Here is a 14,983-nt window from a genome sequence, read left to right as displayed (position 1 = left end):
GAATAAGAGTTAATTAGGAACCATTTAATCCTTGGGCTCTAAACAGACAAAGTTAGTTACCTTAATCAGATCAAAACTGGGCCTTCTGCCCACAACATATTAACATCTGACTCAGAGCAGATGCTAACATTATATCAAGGTATCAACTACAGGATAATGAATATAATCCATCATTTTTTAGATACCAAGGAGGAGCAAAAGCCTTGCTGCATGTAGCAGAGTTTGCCTTGCTTGCTGTGTATCTAATATTTTCTCTTACTCTCAAACTACTTAGGCCATGTGCTTGTGTTTGTCCTTACCCAGGCTTTGCCTTTTGGTATAACAACAACAACAACAACAAATTAGTAGTAGTAGTGTTTTTGTTGACCAGTGAGATATTTCAGCAAGCAAAAGTACTTGCTGCCAAATCTGATGGCCCAAGCCTGATCCAGGACCCACACAGAAGAGGAAGAGAATAGACTCTCATATGCATCTGGAGTACACATGTTTGTATGCTAGATGGGCGAACAAATAGATATAAAAGGGAAATAAATTCTGTATATCAAGAGAAGACTGAAAAATCCTGAAGCATTCAGATCTATGCTGAAAGGCTCACTTAAGAACTCTCTACCTGGGTTTCCTTCCCTTCTCAGGTTCATGAGGCCTTTCTCACCCCAGTAACTTCAGGTGAATTTGGAGCCTTAAATCAACTAAGAATATTTATTTTAAGTAAATGTTTTGAGTATTTTGATTGTCATATGAATTGGCTAGAGATGCCAGGGCAAATTGCCCAAATTGGGCAATAGAAATCTGTCTTACTGCTCTAGAGGTTGTAAGGGTGGGATCAAGGTGCCCTTTGGGTGAGTTCCTATTGAGTGTTGTGAGGAAGAACCTAATCCATGGAACTTGTCTGGCTTTTGAAAGTGTGCTGTCAAGGTTTGCCTCCCTTGCTTTGAGGAGGCATCATCCAACTTCTGATGTCATTTGTATATGCTCTTTGTGGATGTGTGTGAGCACTGTGTATGTGTATGGGGTATGGTACAGTTAGAAATGGAAAGTAAACAAAGATAGCCAAAACAAAAGGAAAAAGAAGACAACACATAAGATAAAACAATCCAGTTTTCCAATAATGGATTGATGAAAAAATCAACTCCAGAGGAATGGTTTCTTTTGGTGTGAATAGTTGATTCTGCCAAAACCAGGTACAGAGACATTTCTAGGTAAGTTATGGTTCTGGAAAGCCATTTAGTTTCATTTCCCACTGGATCTTTGCCAATGAACTTTCACAGTAGGTGCTGGCATCTCAATGGAATTTCTGACAATATACATCCTTAGGTTTAGGGATTTCTGGGTTGCATAAGAGAGTGGAAGTTAACCAACTCTCTGATCTAGGGCAGCTTCAAGTAACTGTGCATAGAGGTCAGTTTGGATGCTTCCAACAGTAAATACCTGAGACTTCATCCAATGAGCTTGTTACCTTCTCTGTCTTAGTCACCATTCTATTACTGTGGAAAGACACCATTACCACGACAACTCTCATGAAAGAAAGCTTTCTATTAGGGACATGCTTCAAGTTTCTGATTTAGTCCATCATCGTCATGTGGGGAAGCATGACAGTACACACGGTGCTGGAGCAATAGTTAAGAGCTACATCATGATCCACAGGCTAAGAGAAAGAAAGAGAGCAACACGGGGATAGACGGTGGCTTGTGAAAATCTCAGCACCCACCCCATGACATCTTCTATAAAGGCCACACCTTCCAATCCTTCTAACCCTATCAAAGGGTTCAGCTTCTGGTGACTAAGCATTCAAATGTATGAGCCTATGGAGGCCATTCTTATTCAAACCCCTATAGCTTCTCTTCTACTTATTCTCTGAAGCTGAGGGTTCCATCTCTTCTCCTTTAAGTAGTGGTGTCCAATGTACAAACCACAGGTTTCAAATGACTTGCTTTTCTGGGAAGGCCCCATGCCTTTACCAGTTAAAGTGAAACCCTTCATCTGATCCCCAAAACTTCTCTGACAAGTGTTACTCTGCCCTGTTCCCACCTTTGGTGTTGAGAACAGGATGTGAAGAAGTTCTCTGACCCAGTTTGTTTGATAGTGGACCATAAGGCCTTCATTTGAGAAGTCTGTATCCCTTAGGAAGGAATTTAGAGAGGCCAAGAATAGAACAGAGAGAGACCCTACTAAGTTTGTCTATCTATCTATCTATCTATCTATCTATCTATCTATCTATCTATCTACCATCTATTTTATTTGTTTGTTTGTTTATTACAGTGGTACAGACTAACCACAGGGCATCGAATAGGAAAGACAAGGGCTCTATCATTGATTCATTTCCCCAGGTTCATGTGATATTCATTTCTCCTGTTAATCTATTTTATTATAGAGGTTGTGCTCATATCTGTTTCTTCCCCTCCCCCAAGTTGAGAATGGATATGCTTGCCAAGTATAGAGCAAGAAATGAAACTCTCGGAATTGGATACAAATCTCTCTCTCTTATCTATCTATCTACATATCTGTTTATCTATTATCTATCTACTTATCACCGATCATCTACCCATCTACCTATCCATTAATACAACATCCTGAGGACAAGCCCAAGGCCTTGCCCATGCTGTATCATTAGCCCTATTTTTACTTTTCCCTTTTTTGTTTTTGTTTTTGAGATAAGATTTCATAAAGTTTCTCAGGCTGGCCCTGAATTCTTCACTTAGCCAAAACAGACTTTGAATTTGCTATCCTCCTGTCTCTGTCTCCTGAAAGGAGAGATTATAGGCCTCTGCTGTCCGGCTTGCAATTTTTTTAAGGTTCTTCTTTTTTTTTAATTTTCATTTTATGTTTTTATGTTTTTTTATATTTAAAAATTTCCATCTCCTCCCCTTCTCCTCCCCCTCCCCTCTCCTCCCCTGCACCTATACCCCCCTCCCTCCCTCTCCAGGCCAAGGAGCCATCGGGGTTCCCTACTCTATGTTAAGACCAAGGTCCTCCCAACTCCCCCCAGATCCAGGAAGGTGATCAACCAAGCTGAGAAGGCTCCCACAGAGCCCGTCCATGCAGAAGAATCATAGCCCAGCGCCATTGTCCTTGGCTTCTCAGTCAGCCTCCACCGTCGGCCACATTCAGAGAGTCCGGTTTGGTCTCATGATCCATCCGTCCCATTCCAACTGGAGTTGGTGATCTCCCGTTAGTTCTGTCCCACCGTCTCCATGAGTGAATGCACCCCTCACGGTCCTGACTTTCTTTCTCATGTTCTCCCTCCTTCTGCTTCTCATCAGGACCTTGGGAGCTCAGTCCGGTGCTCCAATGTGGGGCTCAGTCATTTTCTTCATCTATCGCCAGGTGGAGGTTCGATGGTGATATGCAGGAAATTCATCAGTATGGCTATAGGAACTGGCCTTTTCAGGCTCCCTCTCCTCAGCTGCCCAAGGACCTAGCTGGGGGCGTCTCCCTGGAAACCCGGGAACCCCTCTAGAGTCAGGTCTCTTGACAACCCTCAGATGGCTCCCTTAATTAAGATATATGCTTCCCTCCTCCCATATCCACCCTTCCTGTATCCCAAGCATCCCATTCCTCCGAGCTCCCCTCATTCTCCCCTACACACATTTCTCTCCCCATCTTCCCTTGGCCCCGTCTCGCCCCACTCTCAAGTTCCCAATTTTTGCCCGGCGATCGTGTCTACTTCCAATATCCAGGAGGATTACTATATGTTTTTCTTTGGGTTCACCTTCTTATTATCTTCTCAAGGATCCTGAATTATAGGCTCGATGTCCTTTAATTATGGCTAGAAACCGATTTTGAGTGAGTACGTCCCATGTTCATCTTTTTGGGTCTGGGTTATCTTACTCAGAATAGTGTTTTCGGCTTGCAATTTACATAGAAGTTTGTAACGGTGAGATCACATATCACTAGATTTCGTTGATTGATTTCTTCCATCTTCAAAACAGCTGCACCTCACACCACCCTTTATCCAAATATCAACTGAAGTATTTCCAGCATCTCCAGGGTGTACTCTTACAAGTGTGAAACAATTGTGCCCCCATTTTCACAGACCACCTGATTATAGTAGCATCTAATGCACCTGCTTCTTGAAAAGGAAACCTGGTTCTGTCACATTGGATCTTGATGATTCTGAAGATACAGCATCTTCCTTGTCTATATGCTTGTTAACATGCTTCTTGCATCCCCCGAACTAAAAGCATGGCATCTTCTACATGGATACCAGATCAGAAAGTGAAACAGGAAGTGTGAGTCATAACCTCTTCCAAGCTGACTATGTAATGAACACCTGTGGTTGTTTGGAAGATCAGTGGAACAGCTCCACCAGCACCCTTCTGTGCGACTTGGCAAGAATATTTTATTAGAACATTTTATTGGATAAGCTTATGGATCAGTAAGTTTGAAAATTTACTGAGAAGATTAAATAATCTTGTATTGTGACTGCTTTTATCTTTCTGTCCAAATATCCTCTAATAAAATTTCTGCTGCAGCCACTGACAGTCAAGAGAAAGATTATACTTTTGAGAGTTTTGGAAAAGTTTGCGTATCAGAAGTTTACTTCACTATGGATACCCAGGGTATGCAAACAAATCCGAGGGTTGTTCTCAGGAGGCTGAAAATGTTCCCTAAACTAGGGAGCAGTACTCTTTTTTTCTTACTATGCATGCCCCAACAGAGCCTGCTCAGCGCCAGACACTCAGGGTCACCTTCCTTGGTACAGGGGGTAATCCTCAGCCTACCTGGCATGTTACATGGGTGCTGAGGTCCAGTCTCGGCTTTATTTCATTTTCTCAAGAAGGTGACTTTGTTTATATAGACTCCAAAGACTCCAGTAACCCTGCCTTCTTCAAGCTGGAAACCACCATGTTCTTTACCAGTGTGTCACAGTATTAAGGGAGGGGACGTTGTACATGTTAGAATATGGCACTGACCCCTGAATCCTAGTCCTTCCTAGGTTTTCAGGAATTGCTGTTCATGCGTACATTTTGTAGAGGTGACACTTTCCGGGGCCAGAAAACTTTCAAACCTAGTTCTTTTCTCCAGCTTACTTTTATCTTTAACAAACACAAGAGTCCTCACAGGGAGAAAATCTCTTCCAAAGTGCACTCTTCTGGTGATTACGTGCAGGTCCACTGACAGTGACTGAATTGAGAGGCAGAATCAGCCTGTCTGATTACCTTAATCACCTTAATCATAGAATCGACCTGCCCTAGAATGGCCTCAACAAGGAAAGTGGCAGAAAAGCCACTCCACCCTGACAACTCCTCCTTAGGACATATTCTGATGCACTTAATGAAGAGCTTGTGATTTGTATTAGGGACAAGATAATTTCAAGGCTTTGTCAATCCTTCACTGTTCTTTTACCAGTAATAAAGAGTTCTCTGAGACTGTCTTCCTCAAGACATGTGTCATATCCTGGAGCAGTGCTGTGTCTCAGGTGAGCCTATTTCCCTTGATGCTCAGCCATCAGTGAAGCAGTGCTTTTTCTTCTCCGTGTCTGCATCCTGAAGACCTGTCCACCCACACCTATTTTGAAATGAGGACTGAAAGCTCTGCATTTCCTCATCCAAAGTCAGAATCAGTGCTTCAAAGCCTTGCTTTGTGAACTTCTAGGGAATTCACCAAATAGATAATTCATCTTACCGGGACCAGAATATGTGAGCATATGTGTACAAGGACATGTATTTCTCAAATTATTATTTTTTCAAATGATACACTAATACACAAGGATTAAGAGAAACAAAGCAACTTTTAGTCACACTCATAACTCAGTTTTGTTTTTTTGTTTGTTTTTAAGATCCAGGAACTGCTTATTGTTTCCCATGACTACTTTTGATAAACATCATCATGAAAAGGCCTGTAAAATGGCTCAGAGGGCAAAAAGACCTGCCTCCAAGCCTGATGGTTTGAGTTCAATCCTCAAGTTGATATGCGAGAAGGAAAAAGTGACTCATGCAGTTTGTCTTCTGACCACTGCCACATGTGTGCCATGCTATTCACACACCTCCTTCAGTGAAGAGATAAACACAGAAAAATTTCTTCTTTAAAAAATGTATATGTGTGTATGCACGTGTAGGTCTGTGGGTCTATATGTGTACATGTGTATGTATGCCTGTTTGTGTTGTGTGTGTGTTCTCAAGCCAATGCATGTGTGTGGAAGTCAGAGGGCTTCCTGGTGTCAGTTTTCTCTTTTTTCTCTTTTCACTTATATGAGTTCTGGGAAACAAATTCAAGTCATGAGGTTTGACAGCAAACACCTTTACCTTAGGGCCCATTTTACTGGTCTCCCAAAATATTTTTTAAAAAGTCATCATGACAATAATAGAGATAAGTAATACCGCATTGCCAAGGTCATTAGAGTTTTCATAGGTATGACTCATGAAATAAAAGTAATATTATTATCAATTGATATTAATTCTAATAATAAGATAATTATTACTAAGTTTCAGATTAACTCTTATTACTAGAATTCAGATAAGCATTTAAAATAGCACAAATTTTAGTTGTAATATAGATTAATTTATTATGCTTACCAGTCTATAATGACTAAGCTATGTGGGGGTCTCGAAAGAGACTTGAGTGAGTCTGGGTCTTTCTGTGAGCTTAGGGCAGATAGCTAACCCTTCGCTTTTGTGCTGTCTTATTTGCACACCTGTATGAGGGACAATAGCAGTATATCTATAAAACTTTCTGTAAAATTAAATTAATAAAATTGTGAAGTAATTAGCTTCAAGCACAGGCAGTGAGTGAGTAATTAGTCAGTAAGAGTCTTATGATACTGTGTAGCCCTAGAGAACTTCTATTTTAAAACTGGATTTTAATTTCAAAAACACATTCTTTTTTATTTTATTTAAATGCAAACTTGGAATTTTACGGCATAACACCAAGTAACTTTTTCTTAACATCACATCAATTTCATTTACTAGGTTAAAGTGGAATGTTTGCATCACCACATTTGTCAGTTTTGAATATTATCACTCAACAATCAAGCTGTATTTTATAGTTAGGAATGCCCATGTGATGGGAGAGGATGCTGGCAGCTTTTCTCTGAGCATGGTTCACTCATGCCCGTCTTTTGGTTAGAATTTGAACACTGTCTCGTAGTGATTTGTGTCAGTTCTCTTCCTATATGAAGGAAACCTAGATTTATTAAGTCTAAGCATCTTTCAAGTTTGGAATTTGCACTATAACTTTGCTATGCCTTTTATAAGGATTCTTAAAATCAAGTTACAGGGTGACATACTAAAATATTATAAGCACATATTATGTTTACTTTAATAGAAAATCATATTAACAAATGGCCATATTTTATAAAGTGCGTCTTCAGAGTTAGCTGTTATCAGGGCTCTAAAGAGAGGGCCTGGAGTCCTACTTCTAAGTGGGCAGAACTGGTAAATGCTGATGATGTATACCGAAGGCTTATACACCATTCCTTCATCTTCTATTAATGCTCTTTGCTGTCTTTTTCTCCTGATCTATCACATGTTTGCTGTTAGACTTTGTGTTTGATTGTCCTGCTGGAACTTCCTATCCATTTTTGCTTTCTTTCTGTAGTTTTCTTTCTTTTAGAATAATACTTTCAATGAAAAAATAAGAAAATATAGGGTAATTTTTTTCTATTGCATTTGAAAATCAAGTGAAATGTCCTAGGGGTATACCCCGTGGGGCATGATGGGGCTATTGTTTGCACTGGGCACGTAGCTCCGAGCATGAATCTTGCATAAATAATTCCCCTAAGTACTTAGGGAGTGAGGACTTTTGACACCAGAAAGCTCTGTAGAGACTACTTATTCTTTTACTTCTGCTTGATAATCAGGTAGGGTCTTGATCAAAAGACACTATTTTGAAAAAAACCGTCCATTTCTACAAAACAACAACAGAATTAGATGAAGAGGAAGAATAATAGTTTTAGTAAAAAGGATGTATGCAGGATCAAACAAGCACAGGACCCTTCCAGAAGTTTTCAGAAAGTGACGATGTTTGTAGGAAATGCTATCATGTCATGCAACTTTATGTAATTTCCAAATTTCAAATTAAAGTAGATATTCCTTTCTTCCTATTTCTGGCTTCCAGTAGCACAGTTTCAGACAGAGGAAGCAGGGTGCTAAGTTCCTTAGTGGAAATACTCCCAGAACATTCGACTTGTTTTATCCTTGACTTCAAGCATCTCCTCCCACCTCTCCAAATTCCTCCCACCTGGTTTTAGCAAGATCCCAGATCATATTTTAATGGTTCATCCTAGTGGGGAAAATTGGGCTGACTGAAAGCATCCCATAAGTTAAATCCTACTCGTTAAGATTCCGGAAGTTTCACATTTGTTTCAAGTTTCGGAGGAGATTCTCTTTGTGGAGTCAATGGTGCACACGGTATGAAGCTGGCAGCTGCAGGATGCCATAGTATTCTTTTTGATTCTAGGCTACCATCTCCTGCTAACTAGCAGAGAGATGTGGGGGCTTAGCTTAAAGAAGGCACTTTAGTGGCTAAGTGTTCATGGTCTCATTGTCAAGGTAAGCCCCTGGCTTAGCCCACGTGCTTTCCATAGTTCACCAGCACTTTGTATGTATATCCCCCACCCCACCCCCATCCCTGCTCGTGCACACACAATGCTTTGCTCTGTCCTTCCTCCTCCACTTCCGTAGGGTCCTCTTCTCTTATCTGTCAGGAGACCGGGACCAGCTTTAATCTGACTTTCCCTGTTTTCTAGCCAGCATCATTTATTCCACATTTGCATTTAGCTAAATACAAATCCAACCAAAAAAAAAAAAAAAAATACTCTCAACAACCAAAACAGATAAAATTGGCTTAACTCCTCAGACTTGGTTCTCCCAAAAAGCCTCTGATGCTGCCAGTTTCTAGCACTCATTTGGGTCTTCAAAGTCTCACTGCTACAGTCCACCCTTGGATAGCCCCCATTCCCTGAGTTTGACATGGAATAGAGGAGAAGAGCCAACAGAAACTGTGCGTGTAGGGCAGGGTCTCCAGGGCAGCAATTCTGAGAACATCCTTGCTAGGGTCCAGGAATTACAGAAGAGAGTTAGGCTCCAGGTCCTTCCCATCTCTTACCTTTGCCTGAAGCTATGTGTAAGTTCAACACCTCCTTGTTAAGCAAACTGGACGACTTTTCCTTTGCATGCCTCACTCAGTTTCTAGCACACAGCCTTTCAAAAGAACCCTGACTAGTATCTGCATGTAGCCTGGTTCCTGGGACCCCTTCTACTATATGGGAGCTATGCCCTCTTTCTTTTTCTTTAGCTTTAACCCATGTGTCTGTGGTGAATGTGTTTCTAGAACTTACCCCCATGCTGTGTGAATTTCATTCTTTAGAATAGCAAGACAAAAACCCAGAGACATTGACTTCTGAAAGACTTGAGTGGCTATAGGTGTTTGGCACCCTACCATCAGAATTAAAGTCTACCTGAAGAGAGGAAATCCCGCTTTTGATCCCAAAGACACCATGATTTTCTTTTATCAAAGTGAAAGAATTTATATTTTAAAGCCCCCACCCAAATCATTAAATATATATTTAAAAACCATTCTGGGTCGAGTTTTGTGATCAGGCCATCTTAATTATTGTTGCATATCTTCTGCTTCAAAGACCTAATGGTTTCATTACCTTAAGTCTCATGGTTGAAGTGCACCTTGCAGAGAGTTTCAAAAAAACACGAAGGACAGTTTGATTTTGTTAAAGGGTGGTCATAAGGACTGGAGTGTGAAAAGATAATTAAAGAGAGACACCGGAGAATGGCTTCAGTGAAGAAAAGGGGACAGAGTGGGCGTGGCTGGGGAGATGGAGCACCAAACCATCCAGGCAGCACAATAATGACCTCCTTATCGGTCTTCCCATCTCAGACTCTGTGGCCTCAAATCCTTCACAACCTTCACAACCATCTTCCTCAGACCTGTCTTTGTGTTATTTCTCTCTCTCAGAGCCCTGTGCCAATGTCCAATTACCTTTCAAGCCAAATTAACAGCCTTAACCACGGGCACCGAGTTGTAACCTCTGGTTTCCTGCAACTCCCCTCTATCTTCATTCCTGTTCTGGCACCCAGGCCTTGGTGACGTCTGTCAGATCTTTCCTAGTGAAGCTGCACCTCAGCCTCCAGCAGTTTTTCCCTTTTGAGATTATGGGGTTTTCTTTCTATAGAACACTGCCCCAAAGTAACATTTTAAACAATGTAGCTATTTTCTTTTTAGTATTTGCTGTCCAAAATGGCTTTAAATTTTCTATCAGCATAGCTAAACATCATAGATATGCTTTTCCTTGATGTGAGGTCCCTGATCTCACTTCCCCAGAGTCTCTTGTTTCAAAACGTCTCATGGCAAATGCTCTATTTGACCGTTGGAGTTGCATAAAAATCTTCTCCCAGCTTCTAGCTAGTTTCATGATCCAGGAAACATCTTTCATAGGGACCTGTAAACCTTATTTTTGAATGATAAACTTTGAGAAGGATAGCCTTCCTATTTCCCAGCCTCTTCAGTGAGGAAGGGGCTTTACTTTGATGGGAGCAATGTGCCCACAAATACTATGAATTAATCTCTCCCCTCTCCTGGAATGTCTTCCTGTGTTTTGTTCCAATGTGGTTAAATTCATTTTTCCCATCCATTTCAATAGCTTGAATAAAGGTTCCCTTGCCTGTCTGATACCATTCAGTATGTGACATAACTGAAAAACCTTCCTTTTTTTTTTTTAGCTAGAAAAGAATGGAAAATGTATCTGGTGGATGCTCTTTATATTTCTAGTTTTAACAACCATTATTTTAATAATTACCTGAGCTATTCAGAATAAAGATTAAGTGAGCATTCAGATATAATCAGTATATTATAGCAGAAATATTACATGCATACATTTATCTTACTGTATCTCGGAAGGGTAAGAGTCTTGATGTTGGTGAGCAGATGAACACTAAACTATTCTGAACAGGAATTCTTGTTCAATCAAAAGAAGGCTGATAAAATGGCCTTATAGATTGAGATATACTTCTGTGGGGATGATGACAAGTCTACTTTTTCTAAAAATGAAGAAAAGAAAACCAATGAACCAACAAACCTTGCTTTTCAAGCTCTTGGAAAAAGGTGTCTGAGTCAGAAAATATAGACCACCCTCATGATTTCTGCATTGCTGTGGTTTGATATAAGATAATCTGCCACAGCTGTTTTTGTGCAGTGTTATGGCATAATTAAATGCCTCCCTAATCTAAGTTTCACTTTAATATCTTCTAAGTCATGTTAGCAGACAGTCTTAAGCAAGAAGACAACAAAATAAAAACAATACAAAACAAAAAGCCATAAATTGTACCAAACGTTTTATAGGTAACATTTATGAACACCAAGTACAATAAATTGACTTTATTGAGGAAAAATGCAATGAATGCTTACTAAATGGAATATATTTAAATATCCTATGTGATTTGGTATTTGATTGGGTATAGAAAATTATCTAGCAGGAGAATATGTGAGTGTTATAGGATTTTCTTTTGTGGGTTGAGAGCATTGTTCAGCAGTAGAGGTTAGCATGAGAAAAATGGTTTATGATATCATATAATTATATTGTCTAAAAATGGTAACACATAAACTATATTAATTTAGAGTGATTCTTTTCTAGTTTTTGATTATGCCTGGACAATCCTGATGTCTCCTATCCAAGGCAAAGGCGATAGGTTGGTCACTGAATTGGGAGTGGAAGATCCTTTTTTCTTTTTGAAAGTTACATGGCTTCTGGCTTGCTAAGGACTTCAAAGACGTCCTTATCTTCCCTTTAAGGGGATGTAAATACTAAAACTTAATTTATATTTAATTTAAAAGTTTGTCTCTCCCCTTTAATTTTGGAAACTCTATCCTGGGTTTTTCATAAGTATTATTATTTTAGATTCTAGGTAGTCAAAATTTCTGAGGGGGGGGGCATGAGGTAGTAAAGTGCTTTCAGTATCAATTATTGCAATTTTTCTGAGTTTTCAGATCTGGTTTTTGAGTTTCAGAAATAATACTTCAGATTATAAAAAATATAATAGAATGAATGATGATGCTTAACATTTTTTGCATGTAGATGTGATAGTATTTGAAATCCTCTTCTGAAATTATGACGTACAAATAGCAAATTTGAACCAATCTGCTAATCTCTTGTGTCGTGCTAAGAATTATACAATTTTCTGTTATTATGTAAAATGACCCCCACTCTTTCAGGGAACAAATGAAATTCACTTCAAACTTTCTGTTCTTCCCATTTCTAATGCAAAATGAAAATGGAAATTTAATGTTATGAATATCTTTCAAATTTTACAGTTTAGCAATAATAGTTCTAACAAGAACCCAAGCTACTCATAAATGTGGTTAATAATACTATAACCCAAATGTGGTTAGTAGGTATTATAGCCCATCCCCCCTGAAGTTATGTCTTCCCCTTTTCAATAGGCCATATAAATAGTCAGAGTTCTATGGGGTCCACTTTTTACTTATTTGATTTAATCTTGTGAAGGACTGAAAAATTGAAGCAATATTCCTTCATTTTTTTCTGCTTTTCTCTAATAGTATCTTGAGACCACTCAAATCTGATCACTGGATGTGTGTTTCTGAGACAAACGGTAGGCTGATATTATCTGGGAGATGAAGTTTTAGGGTCAAACATTTTAGTTCTGTGTTGTGGGACAACGGTCTGTACCCTTTCAATTGTATTTTAATAAAATGCTGATTGGCCAGTGGCCAAACAGGAAGTATAGGTGGGACGATGAGAACAAGAGAATTCTAGGAAGAGGAAAGATTCAGACAGCAAGCAAGGTGAAAATGCCTCACTGATAAAAGGTGCCGAGCCATGTGGCTAGCACAGACAAGAATTATGGGTTAAGATGTAAGAATTAATTAATAAGAAGCCTAAGATAATAGGCCAACAAGTTTATGATTAATGGAGATCTCCATGTTTTTATTTGAGACTAAACGGCTGTGGGACCTGGTGGGCCAGAAACCTCAGACAACAAACGGTGCCAATATGTGGACAACTGCATCCACAAAAACCATGAAAGAACATTAAGCATTGCTTCTTGGTAGCAGCATTTCTCAGGTTTACTCTCTTTGCTAAAGGCAAGTGCATCTTATTTAAGACAGGCTTCCTGACTCAGCTTTAGCTGTAAAACTTTGCAGCTCTTTTAAGAGGCCTTGCCACCAAATACTTAAATGGTGTTTATGAATGGCGTACAGCATACTTCTTGGTGGCAGAACGGACCTTGATACTCTGTAGAGTTCTGGAAATAAACAGGGTTCCAACCAGTACCTCTGCCATGAAGCTAGACTCTCAGAAAATTAAGGAATGGGGTAGATTCAGCCGTCAAAGCCACGGTTCTAATCCTAGCCCCATCGCTCAGCAAATTAAAGACTCATGTGGTCAGAGAAAAAAAAGAGATATACAGTAAATATAGATTTAGCTGAAAGAAAATCTGTAAGTGTTTTGCAGTGTGTTTAAAAATATATGTAAGACTGGGAGAGAAAAGAAAAAGGATAAAGTCCTTAAATTAAAAAGAGAAAAAGAGAATAGTTGGGTGTGGTGGCACAGACTTTTAATCCCAACACTTGGGAGGTAGAGGCAGGTGGATCTCTGTGAGTTCAAGGACAGCCTGGTCTACAGAGTAAGTTCCAGGACAGCCAAAGATACACAGAAAAACCCTGTCTAAAAAAAGCTAAAAATTAAAAATAAAAATAAAAGAAATAGAGTTTAAAATAAAGCCATGTAAAGATGAAAAATACACTGAGAAGTATTGTCTTGTCTTTAAATTGTATGGTTGTGAGCCTAGCCTTTAACAGCTGAGCCGAGAGGGAGCCAGAAATGTCCAGATCCTATTGCCATACTCATGAATATCTTGCATATCACCATAAAACCTTCACCTGGCGTTGGATGGAGAAAATGACAGAGCCCCACATTGGAGCACGGGACTGAGCTCCCAAGGTCCTGATGAGGAGCAAAAGGAGGGAGATCATGAGCAAGGATCAGGACCGTGAGTCCAGTTGGAATGGGACTGATGGAACAGGCGACCAAACCGGACTCTCTGAATGTGGCTGACGGTGGAGGAGGACTGAGAAACCAAGGACAACGGCGATGGGCTTGGACTCTACAGCATGGACGGGCTCACTGTGAGCCTTGTTAGTTTGGTTGCTCACCTTCCTGGACTTAGGGGGAGTTGGGAGGACCTTGAACTTAACATAGTGAAGGGAACCCTGATGGCTCTTTGGCCTGGAGAGGGAGGGAGTGGAGTTATGGGTGGAAGGGAGGGGAGGGAAGGGGGAGGAGGAGGGGAGGAGATGGAAATCTTTAATAACAAATGAGGAAAAAAATTGCAAAAAAAAATCACAACTGGACTTGGTGGTCTGCCATTAGTTCTGTCCCACCGTCTCAATGGGTGAATGCACCCCTCACAGTCTGACTTCCTTGCTCATGATCTCCCTCCTTTTGCTCCTCATCAGGACCTTGGGAGCTCAGTCCCGTGCTCCAATGTGGGGCTCTGTCATTTTCTCCATCCAATGCCAGGTGAAGGTTTCAGGATGGTGTTTTCTATTTCCACCCATTTGCATGCAAAATTCAAGATGTCATTGTTTTTTACCGCCGAGTAGTACTCTAATATGTATATATTCCACACTTTCTTCATCCATTCTTCCATTGAAGGGCATCTAGGTTGTTTCCAGGTTCTGGCTATTACAAATAATGCTGCTATAAACATAGTTGAACAAATGCTTTTGTAATATGATTGGGCATCTCTTGGGTAAATTCCCAAGAGTGGGATTGCTGGGTCCTGGGGTAGGTTGATCCTGAATTTCCTGAGAAATTACCACACTGCTTTCCAAAGTGGTTGCACAAGTGGGACTGATGGAACAGGGGACCAAACCGGACTCTCTGAATGTGGCTGACGGTGGAGGAGGACTGAGAAACCAAGGACAACGGCGATGGGCTTGGACTCTACAGCATGGACGGGCTCACTGTAAGCCTTGTCAGTTTGGTTGCTCACCTTCCTGGACTTAGGGG

Source organism: Arvicola amphibius, chromosome 2 (genome assembly GCF_903992535.2).
Source record: "Arvicola amphibius chromosome 2, mArvAmp1.2, whole genome shotgun sequence".
NCBI lineage: Eukaryota > Metazoa > Chordata > Mammalia > Rodentia > Cricetidae > Arvicola > Arvicola amphibius.
The sequence above is the reverse complement of the archived record's forward strand: the minus strand, read 5'-3'. Positions refer to the sequence as shown.